At 39.0% G+C, this 14602-nt stretch overlaps 1 protein-coding gene across 2 annotated transcripts in view; it reads left to right on the top strand.

Moving 5' to 3' along the window:
• The first annotated feature begins 3384 nt into the window (after positions 1 to 3384).
• The window catches only part of ptpn4a (protein tyrosine phosphatase non-receptor type 4a), a 113829-nt gene continuing 102611 nt past the window's right edge, over positions 3385 to 14602 (top strand). For both annotated transcript variants that reach the window (XM_036139585.1, XM_036139584.1), the window contains exon 1: positions 3385 to 3895. The gene's annotated coding sequence lies outside the window, so the exon portion shown is untranslated. The remainder of the gene's footprint in view (positions 3896 to 14602) is intronic.

Raw genomic sequence — 14602 nt, 5'->3', positions numbered from 1 at the left:
GAGTAGACTTTAAAACATTTCTGTTAGTTTATAAATCACTGAACAGCTTAGCAACAAAATTCATTAAAGACCTGTTGCTGTTCTGTTGTACTCTGCAGAACCAGAACCAGAACCAAACATGGAGAAACAGCATTTAGTTCCTATGCTCCACAAATCTGCAAATCAGCCGAAACACCGAGTTCCTTTAAATCAAGACTGAAAACCCACCTGTTTAGAGCTGCTTTCGCCCCATAATAACAGGAACATTGACCAACCCATTTTGATGTGTATTGGTGTTTTCACCTGATATAATTTAATGTTTGTTACTGGTCTCACAACCAGTGACTGTTTCAATGTGTTTATGATGTTTTTATGTTTTCCTGATGTAAAGCACTTTGAACCGCCTTGCTGCTGAAATGTACAAATAAACTTGTCTACAAAGAATTCCCTCAAAAGGGCAGAAACAAAATCCGTGCTGCATCTTTCAGGTTTATATTTGTAAATAGAGTTGAAAAAAAAAAAACCACAAAGTTTTGTTTCCACTGAACTACTTTGTGTTGGTCTACAATTTAAAATCACAATGAATTACATTGTGTTTTGTGGTTGGAGTGTGAAAAAGATTAAGTGGTACGAGTATTTTCTTTTCCAACGAAAAAAAACAACAACTACAGACGCATTTTATTTTTAATTTTTTTTATTTATTGTTTGATGTTGATGCTCTAAATTATTGTTCTGTGGTGGCATGAAATGCTGGGAGAGAAGAAATACAAATAGAGCAGTAAAACCCGAAACAATAATGTTTAACTGTCATGTTCACTTTATCATTTCTCTGAGTACAAAGTGGCCTTGGGCATCGGCAGATCAGCAACACTGGATTCATTGTCTTGCTCTCGCCACCCGGCTTCATCAGCGTACTTTATTGTATGGTGTGAACAACAGCCCCATTGTTCGCTGCACTGGGACATGTAGCTTGTCTTTTCATGCCACTTGAGGTCAGTACAACCCACATTACCGAGTCTAGAGCTTTACTGGCGTGCTGTGACTGGGCCTCACGGTGGCCTTTGAAAACACCGACTGGAGTTTTAATAAAATGAATGGAATAAGTTAATGTTTTTATTTTTAAACGAGCCAACTGGGAGCTAATACTGATTTATTTTGACATCGTACATCCTGTACTGTAGGGACAGAGACTGTTACAAATACAAATCATTTAACTAACAGAATTACAGCATTTGATGATCTTTTAAATAAGAGCTCATGGTTCTTATTGAGTAAAAGGTGGATTGCCCCCTCTGAGGTCGGGGTCAGCCTCTCCCTCAAGCCGAGGAGTTTAAGTATCTTGGTGTCTTCTCCACCAGTGATGATAGGATGGAATGAGAGATGGATAGACCGATTGGGCCTTCGTCTGCAGTAATGCTGGGACTACTGGTCTGTGTCAAATACCAAAATAGCAAAGTCATCGATTTACTGGTACATCAGCGTTGCAACCCTCACCTTTGGTCATGAAGTATGAATTATGACCAAAAGGACGAGAACCCGGGTACAAGTGGCCGAAACAAGCTTCCTCCAGAGGGTGGTTGGGCTCAGCCTTAGAGAAAGGGTAAGGAACCCAGTCATCCGGTGGGACCCTCCACTGACCAGAAGTGCAATAAACAGTAGAAAATTCCTTTATGGCACAAACACCTTTTTTCTCAGAGTATTTGTGCCGCCTTTAATCTAATGCCACCCTGAGCAGCGTTCATGGTATATATTAAATCACAAAAGCCAACGACAGGAAGAAGAGTATATAATAAATGTATAGGCTTGATGTAAATATGAAATATAATACAGTATATTCTGTGGAGTGGCAGATTTGGTGATGGGTAACGTGGCTCTACAACCCAAGGTGTCATGCACTTGAGAAAGTACTCAGATAATAATAATAATAATAATAATAATAATAATAATAATAATAATAAAAGTAATCAAAACAGTCAACAATTAGTTCTATGCAAATACATTTTCTGTTACTTGGTTGCTTTTCCAATCTATGGGAGATTGTTTTTCACAGTTTGAGCTTGGTAAAAAAATTTTTTAAATGTGTCTGTTTAGATTTGTAGCTACAGAGATGGCACTGAGTTAAAAGGCAAGGTCACTATTTTTAAAATATTCTGAACCCCTTTTGAACATCTCTAGTTCTAAATCAGGAATACTTAACACAGGTCAAACATAAACTGGACTGTTATACACTGAACATCCTCTTTGTGAGTCCTCTAACAATTTAGAATTCACAACTAATTATTATTAATTGAAAAAAGACATTTTTGACTCTGATAACATATGTAAATTATTAATTGGAAAAAAAACATTTTCGACTCTCATAACTTATGTAAAGTTAAAATGAAAATGTGTGCTTTACTGGTGTGAGAGATGCAAAAGGAGGGCCACTCTTGGGATGACGTTGATAAAAAACCCTGCACTGATTGTGTGTGTAGCTGTAAATGTTATTATTATAGAAATATAGAAGCTATGAATTGGTGATAAGGGTTAAAACATATGTTATTGCCTTAAAACATAACTGAATGAGAGTTTCCCCCGGCCATTTCATAAACGATCTAAAGACCGTGGTGTTGAAAAGAAAATTAAATCAGGAGGGCGTGGGTTCGAATCCAGGCTGCGTCAAGAAGGTTCGGACAAGTCCTTAAGTTGTAATGCCTTGAGGTTACGATCCCTGAATAAGGGGCCAGCCGAAGAGACTCACATATCTCAACAATTAAGTTTTGATTCTGTCGTTTTTTTAACAACTTTATTGATCAGGACACTACACGTTCAAACAAGAATCTCCACTTTGCATTCTCACAAAAAAGAGAAATAAAATAGTTATATACCGGAGATCAACTTAACTTGTTCAAGGCAAAGGAAAACAAATAAATAAATTAACAGGCATTTGCATTAAAACAAATGGAAGCATACAAATCCAATCTACAAAAGTATAAATACATATAACATATGTATTTAAGGATTTAAAATCAACACTTAACAGAGACGGACACATTTCAGCAATGACACAATTTAACTTTAGCATTTTGTCGAGTCAAATCACCAGAAATTGTGACGTCACTACAATTTTCTTTGTATACGTCCATATTTGTCAGGTAACAAAGATAAAGAGAAGATTTTGAGGTCGTTTTTTTTTTTAAACATATCAGTGAAGGTTTTTAATTTTTTTTTTTCATTTACATACACGTATTACCTATATGATATCTTCCCATAATCATGATAATATTGAGATTTTGTCGGTTTTACTTTCGGTGCGTTTGAAATCAAACGCCGCGCCTCCCGCTGCACGGCCACGCCCCGGCGCGCTCTGCGCCTGCGCAATTACGTCGCTGCGCAGCTCGTTGCTGTGCTGCTGCAAGGCAATAGAGCAGCTGCAGAGAGAGAGAGAGAGAGAGAGAGAGAGAGACGGGCAGGCTCATGCTGGAAAAGTCAGGAACGCAACATTTTCTCCCTCTGTGATCCGACACGTTTTAACTCCAACCTTATTCTTTTTTCTTCTTTTTTTTTTTCCTCTGCACATTGCATGTAATTTGTCTCGCTCGCTTTGGGGCTGCGTTTCTCATCCCGACGGCCTGAAATGACTGGATAGGTACCGCGTCTAGCCAATGCTTGCTGCAGGGGCTCCTGTCTTGTGGATTATCCGTCGTCGTCGTCGCCGAGCCAGTCGCACGGTCGAGCCCGGAGGAGGCCCCGCTCTGCTGGATGGATGTGCGTGAGGCGGCGCGGGGATAACGATGCTGCTGCTCGGCTTTCATCGGCACTGGGTCAACTGATCTTGGATGTCCGGGCTACATCGCCCCCCATACACGAACCATTTTCTCCCGCAGCAACACTTTAATTCCTTAAAAACTGGACGCCCCTGGAACAGTTTATGACGGTAAGAACGAGAACATTTTATATGTATTTTTTATATATATTTTTTCTCCCCCAACAGTCAGTTGACGTTAGCAAACTAGCTTAGCTCTGTCACTTTTATCCACCTTGAAGGTAAAACAGCTATTAATGCTACATAAAATTGGGGGTAACACTTCTGTAAACGACGGGCCTGCTTCGGTGTTCTCCTTTTTTCATTCAGAATAAAAAATAAATAAACGCGTTTTAACGTGTAACTGTCGCGTAGCCTGCTTGTTAGCTAACTGCTTTTTTTCCTTTTTCTTTTTTTTTTTAGCCCATTTGCGTTAAAAACATTAGCTAATGAAATGTGCGCAGTGTTGGTACGTATTGAGGCTTTAAAAAAAAAAAAAAAAAAAGCCCGTCCACGCTCCATTGTGTTGACATGCCTATTTATTTATTTATTTATTTTTTATCTCATAAAAAAAAAGAGGGGGGGGGGGGGGCTCATTCATTGGACAGTGTACAATAAGCCCCCCTTTTAATGAAGGGTCCGGATAGCTTTCATTGCGGCTTATTCGGCGCCATTGTAACATTTCAATTGTTGTTTTTATGCATAATGTCAAACCTTTATGTTTAGTTTATTATTATTATTTATTTATTTTTTTTTTTTATTGTGACATATTCTAGAAACGTCACACCAGACCAGTCCGCCTGCCTGCATGGATACTTGCTTTTCAGCGGGTCTTTTTTTTTCTAATAATCGGTATTTATGGTTGAAACGGAGCGCAGGGATGTGATGAGGCGTCCTCCTTTTTTTTTTTTTTTTTTTTTTTTTTTTTTTAAATCTCTCTCTCATCCCCCCCAACCCCCCCTACCGACGATGACGTAACCCTCCGCCATCCGTGCCACATCTTTCGGGTCGCAGTTGGTTCCTCCGCCGCCTGCTGCTGAGATCATATGGACCGTGCTCGGTCCCGTTTGTCTCGCCTCTCTCCATCACTGCGACCCGGTTGAAGTCGCCCATGAATGGCGGTAGATCCGCATGGCTGTTTACTTTGAATGGACCGCCTCATCCGGACCATGGAGTTATGAATGAAATCCCCAGGATGAGGTTTTGGGTGCAGGGTAGGGTGGGGGGGAGAGATGAGGGCCACAGCTAGTTTTGTTGCCATACACCAGGGGGTCTGCAACCTTTCCACTCCAGATAGCCATGTTTGCCTTCAGCCTGGCAAACAAATATTACACGATCTTTTGGGGAAATTAAGGCCACTTCTAATTTTTGATATCTATTAGCAAAAATATATTGTAATTTTTAAAGGATCATTATTTATATTTTTAGTTTTTTTTTTTTTTTTACAGAAATGAGGATAGATATGTTGTCTTCTATTGACAAGAAAAACGGATCAAAAGAATAGTTGCTGTGGAAAATGAATGGCACTTAATACATAAACAAAACAGCTAAAACCTCAATTTGTTGCATGTATTTTTTTTTGTCTTTAAAACTCTTGGTACTTTCCAATCTTTTTTTATTAGGAGGTCCTCTATTGCCGCAGGTTGCAGACCCAGGCCATACACCAAACACGTTCCCCCCCCCCCCCCCCCAGGTGAATAATAACAGATTGATTGTTGCCAGGAGGATACTTCAGCATTATTCAAGTGAGGTTCTGTTGGAAAGCTGTGAGCCGGCAACATCTTACCTGCAGTAGAGACTAGGCCCCCATTGTAGGTTATTTTTTTTCCCTGTTTATCCGTTTTTTAATGCGCAATTCAAAGTATAGCACTAGAAGGGGGTTGAAGGAATCGGAGAAAATTCGAATTAGCTCACTAAATTTTGCAAAAAACTTTTTTTTAACTTTTTCAGAAAACATTAAATGCGCTAAAGAGGAGATGGAAACACATTTGTAGAATCAGTTCTGACTTAGTTTACCTCTCATGACTGATCAGCTGTTTCTTCTCGGATAGTCGCATAACTAGCTGCCACGTGGCGAGTAAATGTTTGCACTAAATAAGTCGTGGTTTTCAGTCATCGTTAGGGTGGATGCTTCTTTCAGCTCGTATGTCAACAAGCACACACGTACAGAAACCCTTACGCGTTCTCACGTCACATGTGTTGCACCCTAAAGTCGTCGTCATGGTACCTGACTCTGGCATTCATAATGGCTGCTACTCGCAGCAACATTGAGCAAAACTTCATACTTTTTAGCTGCTCTCTATTATTTCTGTAACATTTAAATGGTCATACAGGTGTTCATCAGACGGGATGTTTCAGCTCTGTTTTGACAACAGTGTGAGCGTCCATGTTTTTTTTTCTTCCTTACTGTCCGTCAAGGAAAACCGGAACGCAAAAAGGGGAGATGACATAATCCGCGACTCGTTTATCCTGACCTCCTAGGCAAAAGCAGCGCTCCAATATTCCCGCAGTAATGAACTGGCTACCTGTCCAGGATGTATGGCCTTCCTCTTACCTATTGGTCTCCACGGCAACCCTTAACAGGACTAACTGAGTGTGAAAAATGGATGAACTCAAAGACACCTAAAATAGGAAAAAGAATAGAAATATAAAACTAAACCATAACTTTTAGCTGTATTTCTAAACTAGTTGTTCTTGGTGTGGATGGCTCCCAGTTGATTTGGGGAGTTTATTCAGCACCGCTCCAAACCTGACCTCTGTTAGTTTTTTTTTCAGATAAAGATTTTTTTTTTCAGTGCAGGAGGACTGAGCACATGGTTGGAAATTAGATCCGAGTTAAAATCCCATTAATGACAGCTTTAAATCAAGATCTGAATTAGGGCTGAACGATTTTGTAAAATAATGTAATTGCGATTTTTTTTTTCTTAATATTGTGATTTAATGCGACTTTTTTTTTTTTTTTTTTTTTTTTTTTTTTTTTTTTTTTTTTTTTCCCAGTTTAATTTATCATGTGTTTCAAAATATATACAAACAACAAATCAGTTTGTTTCCTTGCCATGTGGATTAGTTGCTAAAAGACCCACAGCATCTAAACTCAGAGCAGTAATGATTGCGTTCTGCCTACAATATATTTCAATCAAAATTGCAATTTTGACTTTTCTCCGCATTAACTACAAGCAACAAAAATGGCCTCTAAATAAAGATGTTTGTAAACAAGGACTATTTTAAATATGAACTTTTAATGTTTCTATTGATCAGAATATTATTCAAAAGAACAGCTTTTGATTTAATTGGACATCAACCCTTGTTGAACATAAAGTGCAAAGTCCAAACAACAAGCAAGTCTATGTATTAAACTGATTGACCAGAACTTAAGGCTTTGTATGATTATACAAACTCTAAAACAATAATAAAATTAGATTATCTCACTGCTGCAACTGTCTTCCCTTCCATGTGGAGGCAAACCCACTTCAAACATTTTACTGACACCTAATGGACATGTCTAATTCCCTAATTGTTACATAGCCAAAAATTGCAGACCTCTGCGTTTTGGAAATTGCATTATTTTAAATCACGATTATATTGAAAATGCGATTAATTGTTCAGTCCTAATCTGAATGGGTCGTGTTTCTTCAAAACGAACTTCTCACACTGCTGGGCTGCGTCCATCCATGTTTCTGTTCACGCCTAATTCATAAAACAGAGCTGGCCAGGGGGTTGGTTTTAGAAACTGAACCGAAAAAAAGCAAGCAACCCATGTTTGTGTCATGAAATAAAAATGCATTTCTATTTTTACTCCCTTTTTTATGAGTTTCTCACTGTTGTGCTGAACAGAACTCCAGCCTGAACTCAAAGCTCGGGCTCCCCTCGCTCTGCTTTAAGTGCTGCCTTTTAGCAGTGAAAGGGGCTCAGCTGGGCACGATTAAGCTTCCCATGGCAGGAGCCATGCTTTTCTTTAGAAGCACACCTGAACCTGTGCGTCTGAAGTGTGCAAACCAGAGGAGGCACAGGTGTGATAAAAGTCACAGGAATAAACTGTACCTGTTAGCAGAGAGCAGAGGGGTAACCCACTGCTGTACTACCGCCAGACGTTAAGGTATTTTCCACCAATGTAACTTTGGGTGGGATCAAATAAAGGAACATACTCAGCAGTGCCTCTTTATCCTATTTTCGTTTTACATTTCTTTTCGAGAGATTTAGTTGTGGGGCAATGTTGAATATTCTGTTCCGTCAAAACCAAACCAATTAGTTTTCCTCAAAGATGAGTTGAATATTTTTAAATGCACAAATGTCTGTTACTGTTTTTAAATACCTATGTACCATAACTATTTAACTAGTGTCCTATTTCCTGTTTCAAGGGTGTTTTTATGATAAAAAAATATATGATCTACCATGATGGGCTTGACTTAAAGAACTATAACATGTAATTTAACTGAGATCGATACTCAAGTTTAGGTCCAATCCATTCACATGTTTTGGTATAAATTGAGATACATGGGTTACCCCTCAATTTGGGATTTTAGATCACTTTTATTGTCCTAATTTATACCTCACATACATGATCTTGGGATATTTTAATCCCGTTCCATAATGTTTTAATCGCACAACTTTCTGATTGGTTCAAATAAAAAAAATTCTGTTAAATTTGAAACGGGCTGTTCAGTTCATTATAGATTTTTCTTTCGTGGCTAACACCAATCATGGCCTTTTATAAAGAAAGATGCACCAATATTGTGATATTTTGGAACATATCTCTTTCTACCTATCTAAGATAGATGATTAATGTTCAGATGGAAAGCATCTGCTAATAGGAATGGAGACTTGTTACCACATATAAACATTTATGTCCTCCCTGTTTCTATCAAATCTATCAACTAGGAATATGCAAGAATCAGATTGAATCCACCGTGCTGTACAAGCTGTGGCTGAAGGGGGCTGGTAACCTCTTCCTAGCAGGTAGAAATTGTTGATGCTGTTGGCAAAAAATGTGAAAGCCCTGCCAAAGCGGAGAACTAAAAGATAAATCTATCGAAAAATAAATGCAGGATAGTGACAACCCCAATTGTCCCTCGTTTCCACAACCAATATTTCTTAGGAGTAAAGAAGCTAAGGAAGACAAAATCACAAATTAGTTGGAAAGGCCCATTCAGTCCTGCAGGGTTCCACATATTTTTCCAAATAAAATAAGTCTGTTTCTAACAGAAACTTTTTTTTAAAATATATATATATAGTTTCAATTAGGGTTGTCACGATACTAAAATTTCAAACTCAATATCCATCCTCAGGAAAATATTTGACACTCGATACCAGTTTCGATACCACAGCGATTAAAAAAAATTACATAATTAAAGGGATAAAAAATATTTTATTAACATGAATAACACCCGTTTTTCAATCTCAACGTGAAACAGAATCACAGATGCTGGTTAAAAAAGTGAGCAAATAAATGCTAAATGAACAACCCAAGCTAACACACGCCTAGTTAGCATGCTAGCCACTGCGACTCTGACAACATTAATGTGGCCCACCAGCCGCGCTAACATCAGCAATATGTTTAATGTATTAAATTAAATCATAAACGGTAACTGTAATTTGTTAACGTGTCATAATTCATGATTAAGGCCAGGGTGTCGGTCCTTGAGATGTTTGGCCCAGTCTGTTGAGTCGCTCGACTTCTTTTCCACCACTTTAAAGCATTGTTTGGACACAGGCTTGTCAAGATCTTTGGGTTTCCTTTCTTCGTTTGCCTCGTAGGCAAAATATTAAGTATCGAGACCATGCCAAACTAGTACTGTATCCGGGCACGGCTTTTGTATATCAATATTTTTCAGAGTATTGATATTTTTTAAACCCTGGTTTTAATGCACTTTGGGAAGGTAAAGGGACAATACTCTCTCCGTTGTCTGCCTGCAAGATGAATGTAGGCTGTGCAACGTAGAGCTATCTGCATTGTTCAAACATGTAAAACAGAAGCACCGCGGGGCCATGAGGCAACGCTGTAGGGGTGGGTTATATTTTGCTTGTAATTTTTTTTACCATTACGACACGTTGGACACATGCTAATCTAGGCTACTCATGCTAATGTAAGATGCTCAGAACAGTATGGCATGTCAAGTCTGTAGTAACTTTTTCTGTTTTTAAAATATGTGAACAGAATGGGCAGTGCTGCTAACCTGAATCACAGGGATTCATAGGTGGACAAATATAGCATTATTGGAGTGTACAAGAAAATTTGGCTTGAATTCATTTAAAAAATAAAGAGGAAAAACAACCTAAACACAGCTGGGAAGCTGCTCAACTTTCTACCCAAAGTAGGAGAGGTCTTTTTCCTTGTTGTATTTTCATTTGCTGTTTAATTTGGTATTTTGTCACATTGCTAATGGTATGGCGACATCTACCTGAAGAGAGATGGAATATATTGATGAACTTCAGTCATGGGTAGTTTTATTTTCACAGCCGGTCACCTGATGCTACATGATGGGCAACCACATTCAGTGGTTTTTGTTATATTTAAATAAGAGGTTTATCTTAAGATTTAGCAAGTTAACATGGAGCGTCACGTTACCGACTATTTAATGTTGCTGTTTCTGTGCATATTAATATTTCTGAAAACCTTTACAAGACCTGCAGGATGAGTAAATACTATTTTATTTCTGTTTGCTAAAGCGTTAGGAGTCACTGTACATGCGTAAATAAAACGGCAGTAATTTTGCCATTTGATTCAACACTTGAGTGAAGGGATAGCTCACTGTTTTCAGCAACTCTGGACTATATTGTTCAGCTCTGCGTTAAAATCTAAATGCCAAGATTTGTCAAAGCTGGACTTCATTAATACACAATTTAGCTAATTCTTTAAAACATTTGTGAAACCATTTGAAAGTGTCCATTGTGTAATATTCCACTTTAATGTTAAGCAGTCTCTGAGTTGATCTGCAGAAGGTGTCATTGAAATAATCATTGACTAATCAGCTAATAAGAGACAATATTGATGAATTCATCTGTAGAATACCAACGTCATGATCAATTACAGCTCTAACTTCATTTTCAAAGCTTTGAAAGGCCAGACGTTGTTTTAGAAAAAGGCCGGTTTGGAGTGTATTAATTGGACAATGCGTTTAATATTAAAGTAATCTTAGAAGGCCAGATAATTTGAATCTTAGTGTGAATATTTAGCTTTCCAAAAACCTTCTCCATTTGATCAATATCACCTTTTTCTTAAAGCTAAAGCTATACTCATCTTCCCACTCTATCTCTGACAAGCAGCTTCTTTCTTGTGAGCCTCAACATTTGCAAGGCACACCCTTCCTCTTTGCTTTTTGCTCGGTAATACATACAGATTAATGTAGGTATTAACCGGCAGCTTTGGTAAGAGCAGTTCTGGCTGGGCGCTGTGGGCAAGATGCAGCGTCAGGCGCGGAAGACGTGAACGTTTCCATCTTGGCATCGTCTCCAGAGGTTTGCATAACCCTTCCATGTATGCGGTTGTTTATTTTCATTGCATCGATCGTTTTAACCCAGCGTACAAATTAATAGCTTAGCGATGACGCGTGGTAGATGGAAGCTGAGTTTGGTTTAGGCGGAGGTTTCCTGCAACGCTCTTCTTATGCTACAGTTGTTGGTCCGTGTGACTGGCACTATCTAGGCGAGCCACCCAAACAACCATGCTCTCATGCAAACGTCTAACCAGATAGATCTGAAAAAAGGCAGCTAGTTAGTGGTTTGTTGCTTGGGCGGAAATGGCACCCGACTTCAGCAAAAAAAATCGCCTCCTAAACTCCAAACACAGCTGTGTTTATTCGCTGCAAGTTGCCACAGCTACAGAACGCCAGGATGAAAAGCGTCTTAGCAGATCTCCAATTTGGAAATGGAAAGCATGTAATGCCATATTGACATGGATGCATTTAATTTTTATTTGTTGTGAGAGAGAGAGAGAAAAAAAAAATCCCTTTTCCAATGAGCTCTTAGCAAGCTGCTGCCTTGTCTCGGTGGCATTGTGTGTGTTTGCAGGTTTTAACCTTCAAAGCTCAGACGTAAACGTTGTTTTCTGCCTGTGAACACTGGGTTAAAAATAACAGTTGCCTTGTAGATAAAGTACAGAGAAATTCAGTTACGCATTAATGTCTAATAAGACTAATTCAGGATATCTTTTTTTCTGTCATGGGCGTTTGAAATGCTGGTAATGCCGTTTTAAAGCTTTTGTTTGTACCATTTTAATGGTAAGAAAGGGAAAAGCGTTAATTGAAAGTCCAGTTTGCTCTGGGATATTATGAGTACTTTGTTGTTTTTACTATTTGTCCCAATATTACCCGTTACGTGTGGGTCAATAAATCACATAGAGCTGTATATCCCATTCAGACGAAGCAGAAACCTACAAGATTTGAAACCTGCTCCCAGAGTGGGAGAGTTTGCGGTTTCATCTTTACGCTCAAATCTTTCTGTGCAGATGCAGCATTCGGCTCTGTGTGGATGTAGCCTAAATATCGCCCAACTCCTGTTTGCCTCTCTGGATTTGTGGTCCAAACGGCGATCAACATCGTACACTGCAAAAACAAAACTAAAAATAAGTCAGTTTTTCTTGAAATTAGAGTATTTGTCCTTGATTTGAGCACATAAATAAGATTGTTTGCCAATGGAATGAGATTTTTGCACTTAAAATAGGAACAACTCATCTCTATCATCTTATTTCAGGTGCAGTATATCTAATTATCTTAGTTTAGGGGTCAAAATAGTCACTACATTGGCAGATAATCGTATTTACCTGCTCAAATCAAGGATATATGCACTAATTTGAAGAAAATTTGACTTATTTTTAGTTCAGTCTTTTTTAGTTTAACAGCAATCTCAAACAGCAATTGTTTTTTCAGATTGGACTCATGGTTTTAAGGTGATATTCACACAAACTGATATTTTTTGTGGTATATTCAGTTTTTATCCACATGCAAAGTATAAAAGCGATATACTCGGATATACTCAGAAAAAATTCTAATGTTCTATCCATGTTGATTTGATAACTGATCAGAAGATAAATGGAAATAATCATGTTTAGGCTCACTTTATAGATGCCTATTCTGAGCCAGGTTTCCACCAAACACGTTCTAGTGCTAAACTGGCACTAGCACTTGCTTAGAACCATGTTTTAGGTTTCGCCTGCCACGGTCTCTGGTTCTAGCATCAGTAAGCTGGTTCTTTCTCTGCACCTTCTCGGAGTTGGCCAGAAGAACCACTTTCGTCATGACCAAGGAGCCGGATCATTGACTTACTGTCACTTAAGACAATTACAGTAAAAAAAACAGCTGGTCCAAATTAATAAAATGTTGGATTAGCATCAGAATAACACCAGCTCACTGTCTCTTCACATTTTTTAATTTTTTTTAATTTTGGTTTCCCGCGTCAATGTTGGGTAGGTCCCTGTTGGTCTGTCAGTATAGCCAGGCAGTTTGAATGAATCCTGCTGTTAACGTTTCACTCTCGTTTTTAAGCGCTGCTGGTGTGGCCAAGCTGGTTTTAAATTGTGAAGCGGTCCCATAAGCTGTTTGTTGTTTAAAACATTGTGAGTAAAGGAAGCGGTACATATCAGGGCAGGGATTCTGGGAGGAATAGTCAGGTTGTGGTAAACAAACTAGGAACTGGGTCCAACCCGCTGGGTCTGGTGAAGCACTGAAGATCACTACAACAGCAGGGGCCGTTTTATTTTCCTACACCTGTCATTCTTTGTCTTAACTCTTTTTCCATTGAACTTCAAACGTAAGCCCTGGAAATAAAAGAATAAGAGGGAAGGGTAAAAGAAAACCTCAAAGTTGCTTTGGTAACAGGTCCAGGAGGGAACCCTGGACATCTCTCTTCCCAGCAACGCCCTCTGGCTAAAAGGTATAGTGGATGAAATTCTTCCAGACTATCATTTTATCCTTTGGCTGACCTACATATGCCAACCATTGTGACGCGCTCACCTAACGCCAAAGTGCGTGTACGTTCCTTGCTGTTTTCCTATGGGCATGCGCACTTCTAGTGTTTATGTATCCGGTTAGCTTAGCGGTTAGCTTTGGTGTTAGCCGTTCATTGTGGCTCCGCTGCTCTCACTGTGTAATTTGAAAATGGCTGACAGTCACAAGAAGCAAAGCACATACAAGTTTATGAGAAGAAGAGGAAGGCCTCATTAGAAAAAAAAAATAAGACCAGAGTGGATTTTTTTTTCACGCGATCCGCCCCAGGGAGCGGTAAAGAAGGTACGATGTTTTTTGCGCATGCAGCGTTTTCGAAATGGGACCTGCCCGTTTCTCACTTACATTTCCGGTAAGATTGTCCACTATATATTTAAGGCTGTCACATAGGGTGTTCTGTGAGAAGCGAGAAATTTGTTCTCACTTCCTCAGCTGCGAGAACTAAATGACTCCCAGCTCTGCTCTCGCTGCTTACTCTCCACACATCTGGGCGGAACCGGTTCCTTGCAGGGTGTCCAAATGGACTAGAAAGCTCAGGAAATGGGTTGAATTAAATTTTCTTTGGAGCATCTGGAAATCCACATAAACGTCCTCCAATGAGAGGAATTTTTGGGTTTTGTTCTTCACCTCCACATCTGGGGGCAGTGGCTTCATAAAAAGTCTCTCCAGATAGCAGCTGTTGTAATTAATCATCTATTATCGTTCTCACTATGAGCCACTTATGAGTTCCGACCCAGTTTGTGGAAAATGCAGGGCTCAGTTATACCAACAGCGGCACTATTTTAATTTCCCCCTGGGGCTGATAAAATATTATTGAATTACTGTAACATGTCATTGATTGTTATGTAATGGAGACATAACCAGTATAAGTAAAGTCACTGCACTGTTGGACATCTGGGGA

Source organism: Fundulus heteroclitus, chromosome 7 (genome assembly GCF_011125445.2).
Source record: "Fundulus heteroclitus isolate FHET01 chromosome 7, MU-UCD_Fhet_4.1, whole genome shotgun sequence".
NCBI lineage: Eukaryota > Metazoa > Chordata > Actinopteri > Cyprinodontiformes > Fundulidae > Fundulus > Fundulus heteroclitus.
Note: the sequence above shows the minus strand (reverse complement) of the source record. Positions and strands in the feature narration are given on the sequence as shown.